An 18725-nucleotide genomic window follows, 5' to 3' on the forward strand; every position below is an offset into this window, starting at 1 on the left:
CTGGCGTAACTGGTCTTGTTGGAGCTGAATTTTCAATTTTATGCGGTGAAAAGAAACAAAACAGACCGCAATGCGTGCGGTCCGGCCGCTTCACAGGCCGCCACAGTGGTGACCCGACCGCAGCCGACGTGCACTCGCTTGAAAAATAGCTGCCAGTGCAACCTCACATTGTTCTGCACTCTACGCCTCTTGATTCTTTTTACTGCCTCTTTCAACTATTGTGTAAAAAACTCGAAAGCAAACTGCTGTTTTCAGGTATTTTTTCTGAATGTAATGTGAGAATTTGCGGAAGCTACAGTTTTTGGGTTTAATACCTACAAGTGCGAAAGTACTTTCATTTTCTTAAATAAGTACAACTATTGGTACAATGCAAAGTAATGGGATACCTTTGTTAATTGTTTTTGCTGATGTAGCCCGTCAATACCATGGGGTGTTGGAGAGGCGCCAACTCTCGCGCATACATTCTCTCTGCGCAAACTTTACGACTTCTTTTAACTATTATTTCAACTGCTCTCTAGATCCGATTTTTAGATAGATTGCGTTTTTATTACCAGAATATTGAGATCAGTCGATCATTACAACGTATCGAATGCGCTTACCAGATAGTAAATAAATCGAAAATAAACGTCTGTAAGAATTACGGCTGCGTAAATTACTAGACATGGCTTATGGCTTGGGCAGCATGCCCGTAGGCTGGCTGGCGTCGACCGGCCCCGTGCACATTTGGCAGGGATACTGCTAATATTTCTTCCTTTTTCAAATGAACTAGAGCAGAGAACGCTAATCGTAGGCTACGGTTGAGCACCCTACATTTCCAGTAGTATCTACACAGCTCGAAGTTATCGAGGCAATAAGTTTTTCTTCCTCAACAAAAGTTAAACCGTAGTCAAACTACTTAAGTCAAGTGTCTTCCGGTAAAACAAGGAGCAAAACTTTCCAAGCGAAAAGTTGTTGCACCCGGCTCAGATTAATGACGTGCAATGGACTAAAGCCGGGGGAAGCGCCCAGATCTCCCAATTTCAAGCCTTAAACATGTTTCTTATAATTAGCTTTTAAGTAGAGCAAACTTAGCAAGGCAGTCCAGAAGGCTATTAAACGGAGTTGATTGCAATGCTCGACGACTTCAGATGTTTTAAAATGGAAGTAAATGCTCGCGTTTTAATTCTATTGTATGGAATAATCTTAGCAGTTTTATCTTCCTTGAACAGCAACGTCTTTATTTTCGTTAAAAATAATTTAAGTAGCAGAAATATAAAAGCGTAAGCCGCCTTATTCGTTTCAGAAAAGGAACAGTTGAAAATTCCTGCAAAAATAATCCAACAAAACTCTGAACCCCTTTTAAAACAACAATCGTCGCAAAGCGAAATAAAATATTAAATAAACTATAGTTTGTAGAGTGCAGCGGTCTGCAGTGGGATTGCGACAAGCCCCACCTGGAATTCCGGGACGGATTTATAGCATTAATTAGGTAAGTGAGGATTTATTACGACTCCGCTACGTTGTACTAGGAAGCCATTCGGCAAGTTTGTTGCCTCCGGAGCACTTCTGGACGAGCTCTCGTTCAAGACGATTCCGCTTAAGATCTCACGGTCACACTGTTATGTGCCTGTATTGTTAAACTTTGTGCTGTTTTGCGCTAACATAAATTTAGAGCGTTTGTTTGGTACAGATGTGTGCGATATTTACAGCCACCTGCAAAAATATTTAGGTAAGCTATTTGGGGAGTTTTAGAGTAGTTTTGAGCTAGGAATTTTTATTAAATTGTTTTGTGTAAATAGTGCAGGTTCACTAATAATAATTATGCCAATGGATATGACAATAATTTTTCCGTTTCTTACTTTAGTTTTAAATATTTTTTTTTGATCCAAGGATTGCGGCTGTTTGTATTAACAAACTGGCAAGAACCAAAGCTTTGGCTTAATTTTATAATTATTACGAAAGCTCTAGTGCAACCTGCTATTGTCACTTTAATAGTGTTATTGTCCTTTTAAATCTAGATTAGTGATAGTGTGTCAAGGACAGCCTCGTCCTGGCTCCTCGCCAGGATCTAATTCAATTTGTGCTCCCTAGGGCCGCAGTTTATTTCGCTTGATATTTTTTATGATCCCATAAAAGCTATTAAAGCATGTTCCGTTAATGTGTTTCGTTTTAACGCCATGATTTTACTGTAAAAAAATTAACTAACTAGCTCATATACGAGCTTTTAATGTCTTTTGTTTCGGCTTAATATACCTACCTGATTTGACATTAGTTGCCTCCGACGTAATGAAGCTATAATAATAATTGCGCGTGATTACTTTTTATGAACTCTCTCGAGTTTATTAGGGAAGTGTTATGTACATACGTAAAACGTTTTATTTTTAGTTGTTAACATTTACATTTGCCCTTACGTTTTAGGTTCCCCGATTCAACGGCCCTTGCCATTCTGTGGTGAAACTCGACGAAGTGGAAATACCAATGGCTATTGCCTGCTGGAAAACATCAAAGGAGTATGGATATAATAACCTACTATGTGAAAATATACATTTTTCTATATTAACTTTATAAACATGAGTGAACGACATGAAGGTAGTCCTTAATGTAAAATAATTGTTGAACTGATACTGTCTTTAAATGTCGATAGACTACAAGATAACTCAAAAGCTTACCAATCCGTTTAGTAGGAAAATAACATGAAAAAACTATTCGAGGAAGCAAAACAGCAGAAAAAATAAGAGGAACAAAACATTCCCCCTAAGTCCCCATAACTTGCGTGTTAGCCGTGAGTGAAAACACCGAGTTTTCTTTATCAAAAACCCGTTGAAAGCGGGGAGCGTCGGGGACGTGGTGTAAAACCGACACCCGGGTAGTGTATGAATGATGTAAGATACGACTTCATATAGGTGGAAAGATAGATATACTTTATTAGGCACACTAATTATTACATTTTTGATCTTAGAACTAATTATAGGTACAGGTGACATAATGGGCGATCTTATCGCTATGAGCGATCTCTTCTAGATAGCCAGATATATTTAAGAAAGTTTTTTGTGTTTATATATTTATAGTATGTTTAAGTTTTTGTATTAGTAGGAGAATTTTTATGTATTAGTTTATAAGTATTGTTATGTTTAATATATGTGTTGTTTTTTTATGGGCCCTAGTTGCCTGAAATAAAGGAATAAATTAAAAAAAAAATAGATTTGGGAGTGGGTAATTGGAGGAGGACCTTTATAAGTGAAAATGAAACTACAGAATATTGAACAAATGACTGCAGGTTTTTATAACGGAACGCAATAGTGGCTTCAAGAGGCAAAAAAAAAACTTTTGCATTGATATTGCATGTTTCAAAATGTTTGGAGAGCTAATGAAAACAGGAAAGAGGCATCGTTTGTTTGTTCAGTGTTTTCAGGACTTTATGAATTTGGTAGTGGAATCTGTACAGAGGTAAAATAGCGCGCGTCGACATAATATTTTTATGAGGGTAAGTAAAGGACAACTCTCATATGGTTTATTATTTTACCTAGACGTATAATATAATTTTTGAATTTTAATTGATTAATTTTTTAAATTAGCGTCAAGGTACTCATAAAGTGGTTAATAAAAAAACAGAAAATCTAATTGCTGTTATTCAGGTATGCTATTAATGGTATATGAATATGATTTTTAAAACCTGCATGCGATTTTATATACAGTTTTTTACAGTAGCTAGGTTTTAAATTTACCTACGAAGGCATTTTTCACGATAACCTCTGCAATGCCAACTTAAATAACTAGCCTGCTAAATGAATGGAAATTAAACTTAACTTGTTTAAACTTTCATCGTGGTGGCTATTAATGTTAATTACTGAATTCATTAGTAGGATGTTTATGGCCTCAGTTTAAAGAGATTACGGACTGCAGCTAGCTTTTTTATTTTTGAATATTTTTTATGTGTTATATGGACTTAATATTAGATTTTTATCAGTTGGCAATCGAAATAAAATCAGTTACTCGTGAAGGTGTTTTGAAAATTATTCGGTTGTTTCCGAACAGGTACCATAAATGAGAGATTGGACATCATCAGCCAGATGAGATTCTTCTTTCATGATGGGATCTCTGGTTATAAAGTCCCTTTTATTTAGTGATCATCAAATTTCTCATCGTCAATTGACAATGATGATGTCCTCCTACCTGATTATCAACCACGACGGCTCTTCTATATGAAGTCAATTACCTACTAAACCATTAAACTATAAATTCAGTACGCGACATATTTGCGACTTCTTCAAGCTAAATGGTGATTTAATGGCCCACTATCGCTGTAAGATCTCAACGCCCCTTCAGCTAATAACTTCATTTCAGTTGGCGGGAAGCCCATCCTCTCACCTGTATAGTTTAACCTCCTGAAAGCTGAAAATTTACGTTATTCATAGTCCATCGGACAGTGGAAAGGCTATGAATAAAAGAATAAACTGAGATGATCGAAAACTAGCTCGGAGTTCTGAGTTCAGTTCGGAAATCGAGATGAATGAATATTCTATGGAGTATATAACCAATGCACTACATAAGAGATAAGGGAGAGATTATTAATCATTTATTAAATACATACTAATTATCTGAAACTGTCTGTACAGGGAAATAATTAAGCATTTAATTTTTTTTTGGAACGTGAAGCTTACAAAACTTAACGTCTCTTTTTTATCTAAAATTCGATTTACGTGTGAAAAACACAGAGTTTTTCTCTTTTCCGCTGAGAGATAAATACATAAAAATGTTTGCGATGTTTGCTTTTTCGATTCATGATTGAAAAACTTATTTTGCACTTTCAGGCAGCAAATTGTATATCACTGTTTACACTCACTATATCTTTGACAATACTATGTATCTTAATATTATCACGTTTTACATAATAAAATTACAGAACATTGGATATGTGTGTAATAACATATTTCTAGATAATGCAATGTGTAATATTGATAGATGGTGACGTTTAATATCCTGGCGAGTACAATACGGTACTTGGCACATTCGTACAAATGCCAGCTCTCTAGCTCTATTCAGTTACATACTACTTCACTCGTTAGCAGCAGAAGACAGGGGAATGAACTAGTCCTCACTAAGAGTACCATACTGCAAATTAGTCGGCCGATAGTTTGTTTGGGCTTATAAATCAGAATGAAAAGTATGGTGTACTAACATACTTTTTACTTTTATGCATACTACAAAGAAAGAGAAGAGGTATTTAGCCGGAAAAGGCTAGGCAGACGATGGGGTATTTAGTCGTTATCAGACCGACTGTTTCTTTATTAGAATTAAGGTCTTCTTCATTTTTTTTGCCAACTATTGGTATACTGTTACTGTTGGCCGACTGTTTAGTCTACATTGTGCGGCTACTCTAACTGTACCGTAACTTGTGATTGATCGTCACCTTCCATCGGCCGGGATAGTTTACGGCAACCGATATGTTAGTAACACGCACTGGTTGCTCTGGTTACGGGTGAAAATTGATGAGGACCTCGTGTACACCGTGGGATGATCGTAAATTAAAGCATTGAGGATCACTAGCTGCAAGGTGTATTGTATACCGGAGCTGCGAGATTGTTCGAAAGAGTTACCGTGACCATGGGACGTAAAGGGCTTAAGAAGGTATATGGTGGGTGGGTTATAGTCAGTAAGAGTCTGGCAGTCCAGTCGGGGTCATTTGATGATTTCCCATTAAGATATGCAAGAATCCCTATAAAAATGAGAAAGACACACTCGATTTATCTTAAAATGTAAACTAAGAAAATACTACGTAGTCCCGATCATAAAAGGCTTTCTTGAAAAAAATGTAATATCGTCGAGGTGAGCCGTAAGCGACATTCATTTTCCGTGGAAGTCTCATCTGAAAAGGGGCTTCCCGACTGTGAATACGACTGAGCTCTCTTTATGCTCTACAACAACAGTTTTACAGACTGATTTTTAAAGTAAAACGCGACTCGACTTAATTGAAATCTTGAAAACTTTATCTTCAACGTATTTGAAAGTGATTTCATTGTTGCGTCTATCTTTACAATATATTCCCGTCCGTTAAGTGTTCGTAGTGACATACAATTTAAGATTTTAAGAACCTTAAAACGGGATTAAAAGAACTTCAGCTGTTAATTATTTTGGAGTCCATTAATGAGGTTACAATGTAAAAGAGTTAACATGAGCAGGTCGAGGTGTATTCAAAAGAACTCTCGACAAAGCCTTTATTGACCTCAAACAAGGGTGTGTGGTGGTCTCAAATTGAAAGAGCAGGTGAGGGATAGTACAAAAGAATCGAGGGTCAAAAGGCGATTCGAGTTTTCCACGAAGCCGATATAGCCAATTGGCTACATAAAAAGAAGGTGCTTAAATTCGTAGCTGAAGATTTACGAGTATTTTTAAAGAAAGAGTCAATTAAAATATTATGCAGGCGGCACATTTTTTTTTTCGAGCATAATGTATTGCTTTATTCCAGTTTCTTGGATACTTTTCATTAATTTCATTGAACGGACACCTTCATTACTTATTTAAAAAAGCAACAGAACCGTGAATCGGTATTTATTTACTGTTTTACGGATAACCGGAATGCGATTGAATATCTACCGCTGTTTAATTTTCAATTCATGTTTATCCGATATCTGAGTAATTTGCATGCAGCCAGTGATTTAAATAATGATCCACGGTAGGCCGAGCCAATCTCTCCGTTAAGTTATGGTAATCCGCTTCTTGAATATTATTATGTAGCTACCTCTCTCTAAATCATGTCGGTGCTTCCCTTTGCTTTCATTTTACGCTTTGTGTGTGTCCTTATTTACGAGAATACCTTTGTATATTGTTGAAATTTACGTAACAAGCTACATACCGAGTTAACGCGAATGCGCCTGAATTTCCCTTGTTTTATTTTTGTCGTTTTATATGAAAATCTCGCAACACACGTGTTATTAAACTTGCACTGTTTTTTTTTAGTTTCGCTCGCAATTCTCCGGTGGAAGTTAAATCCAATAACGTGTTGCTTTATCAGATTTCTCGCCTTTGATTTTCAACAGCAACGATACTCGATTACAATGAGATATTTTCTTTAACTCAATAACATCCACGTTCAGTATTTTAGTTAGTTTTGCAATACGTAAGAACAAAAACAAAACTAGGGCATAATTGGAATGTGTGTTTATTTCAGTAATGTAATGAGTCTTCGTATGTAATCTATGTCAGTCTACGTGGTAATAACGGAGAATTTAAAGGAAGAATTTTAATCATTGTAGCTAGACTGTCAATATGAGCTATTCAAATAGTGAATGGCTCTAGAATGCATTCGCGTGTGTATGCGACGGCATCGAACAATCGCTGGGTCCGTGTCATGGCCGTCACGTCGGCGTGCCACTCACGCGGCGTGATGAGGCACGCGCCCTCACTGTCACGCTTATCGTGAATGCTATAGATTAGCTCTCTGTTTAGGCATAGCTTCCTAACTTATGTGAACTGCCGGAGCTACTCATTTACATTACTTAGGTATGAAGCTCGCTTTTAACGTGGAATGGCCGTGAATGCGAGCATGCTAAGATAAAAAAGAAAATTAAAGACGATGTTTCCGCAACACTATTTCACATTAAGACACAACGTTGACCGCCTTGAAGGTGGAAACCAAAGGAAATGTAATATTTAGAAAAGCACATAAAAACAAACAATCGTACAAAAAGGTCTATAAAAATTTAATAATACCTTGTGTTTGTATCTCGGTGCGTAATAAAAATACACTTTATTTTTTTGTGGTTCAAGGGTTTCCTGTCCCGTTTCTGTGCCAGTATTTCTGTGCAAATGTGCAATTTGTTTGTGAAACGTTCATAGAATTTGTTACAAGTTTATAGGTAGGTATGTCAATTAAAAGTTTGGCTAACTCGCCCGTTTTCCGCTTTGTACAACAAAAATGAAAAATATTCCACTATTAAACGATGTGCTAACATTGCCTAGCGTAACATTGTTTCTTGTTTCACCGACAAGTTTTGCATTGAATATGCGAACAACTTTAGTAAAATAGTTATTCATTTACTGGGTATTAATTTCAGTTTGCTTATTTATTTAAAACTAGTAGACGATAGTTTATTTTATAAATCGTGTGGTGATAATTTCAACGTAAACACATTTCAAGTCAAAGAAAATGTTTATTGAAAGTGTTAGCTGAATGAGAATTTTCTTCGTTTAAATAATGTTTGTTAAATTAATTCTGTGGGCAGCTGTGGTAAATATTGTGAAGGGAGACGAGTACAAGAGCCGCTCAATCTCGGTTCATTACCCTGAGCTGTGCAGTGGAGCTCGCTGCTCAGCGCTCAGTAACAACATCGTTAGCCCGTCTGAGTCCTCCCTCGTCTTCAACTTAAACTTATCTCGGATCACTATTGTACTAACATTCGTAATGCCATCAAGCTGAACGTTTCAAATTCAGACTGTGGAATTGCAGTCCGATAACATAATCCCGGTGTAAGTGCATTCGATTTCACATCTCGATTCCAGATCATTAGTTTGAAGTCTCAAGCGACGTTAATAGAGCCGAGTGCTCCGTCGTGTGACTTGACTAATGCTCAAATAAAGCCGCCACGAGGTGAGCGCATTCAATTTTCAGTGTTGTTTATGCATAAAAACATTTGACGGCATTTTTCATTTAAACTTTGAGGATGTTTGACCCGGGGGACTGACCGACACAAGTTTGAATGTGTTGTTTTATATCCCTAAGAGATCGCCCCAATTTTCTGGGTAAAATAAGTTTGCGGTTACGTGAACTGTGAAGCATGAAGAGCCTTGCTAAATTAGCGTAAGTAATCAATAAAATGTTTCATAAAAAATATGTCATAATTATAATTTCTGATATTACTCAACCCATATCCAAAGATAATCATAAAAAAGTGTCTCCCCCTGATCATGAACGTTGCAAATCGTTCGAAATGTCGGAAAAAATGTCCGGGATCCGTATAATAAACAAGAAATGTTCCGTAAAAGTTTTTTCATTTCAATATTTATTATGTTTAGTAGAAGTTCACTTTACTAATAACGTTGATTACTCTGTAAAACATGAAATTATTTCCTGTTTTATGTACATGTTGTACGAATTGAAGAAGATGACTGGCACTACGTAATTTGGATGAACGTGTGTGGGCTGTCCAACCAGGATGGTTTGGCACTCGTTAGGGTGAACTTCTGAAGGCCGATACATGATGATGATTAAGAATTTAACTTTTATATAAAGACGTAAAAAAAATAAGCGCTATGAGGCTTACTAGGGAGTTAGGTGTACTCAATAAAGTCTCTTATCTCTAGCAAAAATCAATCTGCACATCATTAGGTACACCAATCAATAAGCTCTTTCGAGCTCCACGATACGATCTTATCTTGATACCACCTAATTATTTGCGCCCAAATCTACCAGCTGTCTCAATGTTCACACTATATACGTACGTAGATATCCGGAGTCTGTATGTGAGCCGCAAGTCATTAGCCACGGACTTAGACCGAGCTCTTGAGCCGCCTAGTGGTCGGATCGTGCTGCCTAGCAGCGGTAACTGGCTCGTTACCAACTTGCAGTCAAATATTTTGGAAATGGTACACAAATTGGCTGGTTTTTCTGATCTAAATTGTATTTTGGGAAATGTTAAATTTATCTGGATTTAAATATTGTATATGTTCTTTCGCTGTATGGTAAAAAGCCGTATAGGTAAGTATCTAAGAAAGATTTGTGCGCATCTGTTGGAAATCCATGAATGCAGTTTTTCTAAGATTTAACTAAAGAGTTAGATACTTATCCGAATGCCACTTCAAAGTCTCAGTTATGTATCTCTGTCTCATTGATATGCAGCATCCACGGAAAGAGAGACAATTTAAAACAAATTCAGTTTGCGACTTGAACCGTTCACCCCGCTGCCAATATTGGGTAATAGAAAATTGACAAACAAGGAAAACTTGTAACGCTGGGGAAAGGCACGAATATTATAAAATGTAAGACGCGATAAACAGCCAAAATAGATATTAGAATATGGATCTTTACGTGGAGATATTTTGCGGTGGTTTTTGATTTCATTTGAATCCTATTTTTCTTTCCCTTTTTTTGTCGTATTGTATGTGTAGGTACGTCTATGAGCAGTAACCACATGGCACTATCATTCATCAGCATGTCTTCTTCTTCTTTCCTATCTGGCGTCATTTCACAGGTAACAGTCAAGCATCATGACATTTAAAGTCACTACATAATAGTACACATATCGTTGGTAGAAGCTCTACTTTAACCAAAATTACCTGAATAAATAATTTCACCAGATAGAAGAGAAGTCAGTGAACTTACAAAGCAACACACAGAAGCTACTGACTACAAATATACAGCTGCAGCCTAATTGCATAGTGCACCGTCTGTGTGAGTGACATATGCAATCAACAGTACTGACGCATTATAATTGTACGCTATTAGAATTTTACACGAGGCACTAACATTTATAGCGTGATTTCGTCAGTGTAAACAACTGATTGGTATGATAAAATATAGTTGGGAATTGGGATGATAGGGAAGCGTTTATGTACGATTTAACACTTTGTTTGATAGGTAACAAAATTTTTCGTGCATTGTCATCCTCATCATCCTCGGAGCCTTTTTCCCAAACTATGTTGGCTTCCAGTATAACCAGATGTAGCTGAGCTGTTTTTCGTGCATTATCTGGTTCCATTAAAAATGCGATTGACCATGAAAAATATTTAAATACTAAGTTAATCTATTGCAATTTGGTACCCACAACGAATGCAATTCCTAAATTCTATTAACACAAGTCCTTACATTGCTGGCAACACAACTTGACTTCAAAGGCAACCAGCTCTTTAATTAATGCGCCACAAAATATTGTTAATTCTACAGAATTTTCTTGGTACAATTTTCAGCTGAAATAAATTCCTGTAGGGTGCAATATTTCATCAATTTGTTTGAAAACGTTGCTGCACCGCTACTCCGGAAGATTCTGTAGATAATTAAAGTGCAATTTCAATTGCAGTGCTCGGTTGAGTGTTAAGAGGAAATTGAAAAGCGTTATAATAAAATGTTGTGGTATTGTACTGTACTTTGTGAAAAGTGGTGTTTAATCATTTGATGTAAATCTGATTGCGTGTAATAATTTTGTTTGTGGTACCTACATAAGACGATAGGGTCTTCACTGACACTTGAAGATGTGCTTACATGACACAGGTATATAGGTAACACAACAAATTATTTATGTCTAAGTCTGGTCTGCTACCATATAAGTTAGTATTATTAAGTAATATTATCCAGTTCATGTTATCCATTGCTGTTTGAATCGACTCTTAAGTGCATTAGTATCCATTCAATTGAACTAACGATGGGAAGGGAAGACTGCTACCGTTTATTTTGATTTCCCAAAGGAGCATTAAGGTGCCGACATCTTATGTGCCATATATCTATCATGGAGAAAATGATAACTGTATGGAAAACAATATAAAATCATCTTTTATTTTTTTGACAACTCTGTGGATTACGAAAGATATGTACAGTATTATTAATTATTAGATACTCTTATCGAACCACGGACGCTCAGTAGGATTAAATAACACCAATCAATTTTGGCGTGCTTTCATACATTCAAGTTTTATTGAAATTTTCAATCCGAAATACTCAAATAAAGTCTCTCCAAAATACCCAACTAACTTTATCGGAACATGTTGCTCATAAATATGAATAACTTTTTAATATGGAACTAACTTTTGATATATAAAAATAAATACGTGTCCCATACATTTTGATAGCACTAGTATTGCAGTTCTGAATCAAACATTTCATCTTAAATTTTAGAGTTAGGAAAAGTTGTTCATATGTAGCTATGATGTAGAAAGTACAAAGTTTGGTGAATGTTGGATTATCCTTTTAGGAATATGATGCCTCTATATTCTAACGTAAGGTTTGATTAGTTTCTAGTAGTTTCGGAGCTCATTCCGTACACAAACTATTAACTGTGTATGTAATAATTTTGCACATGATCACGTAATGAAGTCACGTATAGAAGTAAATACCAACTTGTTTTTTTATTTTCAAAATAGTTACTTTTGCACGATAACTAACGGCCTGTCAACAATGATAGTTATTTCAGTATTTCTACAAAAAGGGGTATCAAAATGTCATCAGAGGCGTCGTCAACACTTTCAATGAAGAGAAATGTCGCCGCCTCAGATCTTGAAATATCCCCCGGGAGAACCAATAATAACATCGGAGGACTCGCTGGAATTCTATTACGTTTTATATATAAATATACGTATATAAATGTATATAAAGATTTTATAACACATTTTGCGTACTACCTAATATAATGTTCGTATAAATAGCGACTGTAGAGTGAGACGTAAAAACTAAATTTTGATGTTCTGTTTTATATGTATGCAGATATACATATGTTTATATTTGTACGTGGCTGTAAATTTAATGTATTTGTTTATTTGATGGGCTACTGAATTACTCGAAAATGGAATGTCGATCGCGTAATATAAAACAAACCTACATGGGTACACGTAATTTTAATTGACGGGAGTAATTTTCAATTGTTCGTATTTTAATTACACGTTGTATTTTTCCAATAAGTACCTATATTACTTTTATACATTAAATTGCAAGGTATGTAATTGAAACACTATTAGGTAGAGGTGAATATATGATACAGCTCTATTGTTATCTATGATTATCAAACATTTAACTGTAGCTAGCTAATCATGTTTCTATTGTGTCTCGTGGAACAACAACTTGTTGCCAACACTTTTGGTACTATAACATACATATTATGTAATTCTGATGGTGTTGAATTCAAATCAGCTTTTCAATATTTTCGGCGTACTACTTACACTATAATCCTGAGTACTTAACTACTTAACGAGTAAGAGAAAATGTGCTTTACAGTTTATTAGTTAATACTTTCTGCATTCATTTAGATACCTATATTTTGGTTGCACAATTTAATTTTAGGCCACAATCGAAGAGAGTAAATAAAAAATTCTATATTTTTTTTCAATCGCTGCAAACACAGTTAGCTTTTAAAACAGATTACGAAACGAAAAATACACTTCTCACAAATAAAACATAATTCTAAAAAAAGATTTGAAGGTGTGTTAGATTATAAAACCTGCTACAATATGCGGCTATTCCCATAAAAGTATGTTCACGGCTTATCTGACCGGTCGGGTTGCGACCGTCAAGCCGGGAAATGGATTACGGGGAAAATGGATTACCTACCACCCTTTATTCACTGTAACCACTGCACTTACGGTATTCTAATCCAATTCTTTCAACCTACGTGTTCATTGTGAACTGTAAAACTATGAAGTTGAATTAGGAACTCTAATTTGGCTATTCCATGGAACTAACTTTTTTATGTTCTCGAAAGCAATGCGTCCATGCGGCTGATATAATTTTATGGAACTTTTTATTGTTTTCCATACAGTACACATAAGTTATACGCTTGGTTGTTAAATAAATACTATTGTACTGTACTGGACTTTAAATTCCAAAAACTATGTGAGAACATCGTGTAACGTTAGCAACATAACACTGAAACGTGGTTGTTCGAAGATTAGTCCCAATAAAAACATCTATGTACCTATAGGTGTTCGATACGTATTGGAAAACAAGATTGTGACCGTGTAGCGGGTGTGCTTAATGGCCCGGCCGGGACACGAATCCCGGACCCGGGACAGAGGCGGGAACAAACAGCCTCCTGCGGCCCCGGCCCGATTTATTAGTCGCGCCGAGCCGGGTAACCCATAAAAAATTTACAAGAACTCGACCAACGGTTACTCGATACAATTTATTTGAAAACCTGAACTAGTTTCGTTAAATCTTATTGGCTAATGTGCAGTATCTTTCACGTGATTTTCCTGTTTTCTTTCACATTCTGTGCGTCAGACGTGACGAACGGAAATACCGGAGAGAATATTTTAGTACCTACGTCAAGATGTCACTCGACTTGTAAACACTGTATTTGATGTTATTTAATTAGAGGCATTCTTATTAGCTTTGTTAATTGCTCATCTTTCGTGGAGTTGACTGATGCCGTGCCAGCTCTGAGACAGAGTAGTCCCGCTTCGGTACATCACTATTTTAAATTCCTGTTTATACATTTTCTTTAAAATATTGGTCCGCAGGTTTAATAATATATTCTATGCACGTTCTAGAGGATCCTGAACATGGAATAGGCAGCACCTGTCACTTGGGAATCGCAAACTCTTCGAGTGACACAAATCCCTTTCAAAACATAAAGTGTATCGGAAACAGGACACAGAGCCGTCATAAAATACGGTTTATAAAATAACACCTGTCTTGTTTGAAACTGTGGAAGATTTCTTATAACCCTTTCATTTCTGTTAGGTCAGTAATAAAAAAAAAAACAGTTTTAGCCCTAAAGAACACTGCTTATAATTCTAATGCTCTCAATTTAGGAAGATTAGATAATTTGGAAGAGGTAATTAAGCATATAAACGCCTTAATGACTTAAAATACCAAACAATTACTGATATTACGAGTTTCAATTAAACTGAAACAGTAATATATCCTAATTACGGGCCACAGCACCAGCAGCTAATATCCGCAATTTATGCAATATGCATACGCGCATAAATTGTGGTCATTATGGTCATAAACAAAACCCGGTCAAAACGTTATGACGCCTGAGTACCTGCTTAGATACCTACTGCAAACTTTTAGTCGGCCGATAGTTTGTTCGGGCTGATAAATCAGTATGAAGACGAATGACAATACCTACCTATGCGTATTAGGTACAAAGATATGCAGCCTTACTTATAAACGTGAATTAAATATAAAAATTTAAGAAAATTCTTACTTATAAACGTTGCTTAAGCATGTCTTAACTAACATTTAATCACTACTTAAGACTTTAAGTAGTGATTAGGTAAAATTTTGCTTAGAAGGAGATTAGAGATTTTATAAGTAAGGGGGCAGGTACTTAGCCGATATTCGAATAACTGAAAATTTGATTGGAATCAAAATTTTCCTATCGGGTCAACTTTCGGCCAACTGTTTAATCTGAAGTGTGCGGGTATACTAATGCGTTCCCAGGTACGTAGAAACTTCACAGTTCAGGTTACTTTTCATTCTGAATAAATAATTTATTATTCTACATCCACAAATTCCACAATGGCTGCAACTTTTGCCCGCATAACTTTGTGTTCAGTAAAATGTTATTTTACTGCGTTCACGACGCTGCTATCAACTTGAATGAGGTTCATGTACCAACGTTTGGTGTCGAATTATTACTATTTTGTTGGTTTTGGATACCACAAATACTCATTGACTGTATAGCCAGTAATTGGAAAATGTAGGCTTATTAAGTTTTATGTGTCATTTTTTTAACAATGGTACGGGTCTTATTGATTTAGGTTTTATTATTCAGATTTAAAAGTTAGATTGGTTAATCGAACACTTTATTGTATAGTGAATTTGTATTTGAGAGTACGTATTTGCAATAAATACTGAACAAAACATTCTTTATCGGTTTACAAAACGGTAGCTTCAATTCGATTTAACAGAATTGCCCGCATTTAAAAATAGTTGCGTTTCAATAACCCTTTTAAATGAAACTGCGATGTACTGAACGTACATATAAATATAGTTTCGCATTCGCAATAGAAATAGTACGATTTTCGACCATATCCGCTGTTCCGTGAAATAAAATTTCTGTATTTAAATGAAACGAAACGGTCCAACAGTTTTTAGCTTTTTTATGGTCCACGATTATTTATTGCGGCGCGGGGACAGCTTGGAATTAAAATGAGTTCTTTCCTGCAATGCCAGGTAACTGTACCTGGCAGTAAGGTACCTATAGGTAGCTGGCAGGAGAGATAAGTGGGCAGACAATTAACTGCTCTGCTAATGAACAGGATAGCATCAGTGAGAGAACGCTTTAATGACTTCGACGAATTGGAAAAAGTATGAAAAGTTATAGCATGAAATATACCTATTTGACGAGAAGCTGGTTTTGTAGGCTGGATATTCATTGTTGGCTGCATGATTATTGAATTGAGTACTTAACCCAGATCTTCCCTAGTGCCTGCCTAGTTAGTGCTAGTCGCAGATAGTAGTAGGTACCCAATATAGGTACATATCATTTGGCGAAGTTTTTCGTCAAAAGATTAAACTAAGATTTTTTTATGATTGATATCAAAATAACTCACGTTTACCAGACGCCGCTGTTTATGCCATGCTCAGTTTACATACGATCCTCACACACCTGAAACAAAACATTATGTGTTATTGGTATTACCTAATAACTATGTGCAAACATTAACTAAACACATTAAACGCCCAGTACCCGTGCCATTTGAAATTAGCCATTAATAACAGGCTTATAGGGATCAATATCGTGAATCAATAATATTAATTGTCGTGTTCGTACGTGCCAACGATTCTGTTAACTGCTTGACATTCGTGTTATTGCGGCACTATTGATGTTGCACAGATTATTTTAGACGTCAATTTCATTTATTATTCTTTGCTAGGATTAGCTGCTGTAATTAGTCAATTATTTAATTACTAAACACGTCGTCGCTATCGGTTAAAATTAAATGCTTTGGTTGTTTGTTCAGAAGTGGAGACTGGTGGCTAATTTTAAAGACAGAATTGGGGCTAGTACTTCTTAAAAAACCCTTTTCGATTCTCACTAAACTTGAAAACTTTTTTCAATTACAAATACACGCTTTTTAAATTTCATATTTCTCATATCAACAAAAAAAGCCAACATTTTTTCTTTGGTATCCTCCTTTTACCAAAGAATTCCTATCAAATATGAGTAGTGTGGTGATTCGACAGTTTTCCCATGCAGGGTGTAAACACCATGCTAACGTTATGTGCAGGGCGCGGTGCGAGATCCCACTTAGCTAATGATGAGTTACTTTGTGGCCACTAAGGGATCTATCAGACAGAGAGCGGTCAGGCGGACGAGCTTTCTGCGTTCGCGTTCTGCGTTCGAGCTCTACTACTACTTCTACTTGACCGACGACACGGTCAGAATGCCTCCTGTGTGATAATCTTCGGCACGAATCTTGAGCAATGACCTTCAGCTACGCAAAGTTATTTATTAGCAAAGAACCAATCCCGAGTGATGGCTATGACGCGATGCGCTGCGGGCCCATCACCGCTTTACATCGCCTCCGCGCCACACTTCATACCACAAAAGGGACCCAATAAATCACTTCTGCGCAAGTGAAGGTCAGCGCTCAAAATTCGTGCCGATGATTATATGTTTATCTATATAACGTAATATGACACATAGAACGCAAAACTGACCGCTTGAACGCTTGACCGCGTGCCCGCTCCCTGTCTGATAGATCCCTAAGATAGAGTCAACATGACACAACTCGCTAACTCTTGTGATTGCATTTGTGCGGAACCAACTTTTGTTATATCAATAAGGTATTTGAGATTGGATTTCCGGGAAGTTTATTTTCGAAGTTCATACATAAACGAATGTTTCTTTATTTTTCGTTGAGCTTAAAGAAAAGTACAAGTCTACTTCAGTGGTTGTTTGGTTAAGCATTTGCGTTTAGTTGCAGCTTTAGCGGAGTTAACTGTACTTTGTCCTAGAATCCTTAGATCAAGTATACAATACTGTGTTTGGTCGTGTCATGTGGTATTCAGGTTTTGAGAAAGAACTCGACTTACTGGTACTGGCAAATAATAAGTGAAAAGTGAAATTAAGCTTCCATCCTTTTTATTTGTAACTTAAACTTTTGTAGTTTCCCATTCGTTTTTATTTAGCAAGACATTAAAATCCAAGGTCCGTGGAATAACAATCCAGTGTTCTTTCCCAGTCTCCATGAAGCTAAGTGAAAAAGGCACTGCATTTTTAAATGTCTTCTCTGTAAGTAGCTGTTAACTGGCGTCCATGTCCGCGGACTTTATGGCCCAACCCACATTCTAAATGTTGTACGAAAAATACCCATTAGCGGACTAAATGCCAGCCACTTTGTTTGAGCTATCATTAACTGTTAACAGCTCCTATTTATAAACCTGTCTATTTAAATTATATTTAGCACGTTGTTCTTATAAATAGATTAGTCTGGTTATTGATTTTATTTTGTTTTCTACCTTTTTTGTGTCTGAAAGTGTAAATAGTAGGTAACCTAAAGAATATTGTATAAGAATAAGTAACGAACACTGAAAGGGAGTGAGGACCAGGCAGCTTTTCATCGACTTCAAGTTTGTATTTCAGTTTAAGTGACGAGAAATATGTTTTAAATATTATAAATTAAAATAAAACAGGGTCTTATTTCTGTGAAAAGAAATAAATAATCATAATAATCAGGAAGACCACTTAATCAGTGTTACGATCGCAAAAAACCCGTTTACCACCCCTTTGTCTCATTTCACATTGAAAACTATAAAACAGATGAATAAATGCAATCGTAAATAATTTATTGGAATCGCCACGAATAATCTTTCATCGGGGCTCGACAGTAATTGCGTGTCGTCAATTCATTGCCATTGTGACACAAATGAAAATGTTCATGTTAATTTTAGATTTACAATCGCACTGATTGTCATTTATTGAAAACCTAAATGTTCAAACGATAAAAATGCAAATTGATTTTTAATTTCAGTAAAATAAAAGCCTGTGGTGGTGGCCTGGTAGGTAAAGAATTCGACAAGTATGAGTATGTTCGATTCCAGGTCAGGCAAGTATCAATGCAACTTTTCTAAGTTTGTATGTACTTTCTAA

General features: G+C 36.2%; 1 protein-coding gene across 4 annotated transcripts in view; it reads right to left on the minus strand.

The window, feature by feature from the left end:
- LOC110371064 (inactive dipeptidyl peptidase 10) overlaps positions 1-18725 on the minus strand; it is a 108040-nt gene that overhangs the window by 15023 nt on the left and 74292 nt on the right. Inside the window, exon 3 of one of the 4 annotated variants that reach the window (XM_064035167.1) lies at positions 16183-16238. The exons of the other annotated variants lie outside the window; for them this stretch is intronic. The gene's annotated coding sequence lies outside the window, so the exon portion shown is untranslated. The remainder of the gene's footprint in view (positions 1-16182; positions 16239-18725) is intronic. 4 annotated transcript variants of the gene reach the window in all.

Source organism: Helicoverpa armigera, chromosome 6, assembly GCF_030705265.1.
Source record: "Helicoverpa armigera isolate CAAS_96S chromosome 6, ASM3070526v1, whole genome shotgun sequence".
NCBI classification, from domain to species: Eukaryota; Metazoa; Arthropoda; class Insecta; order Lepidoptera; family Noctuidae; genus Helicoverpa; species Helicoverpa armigera.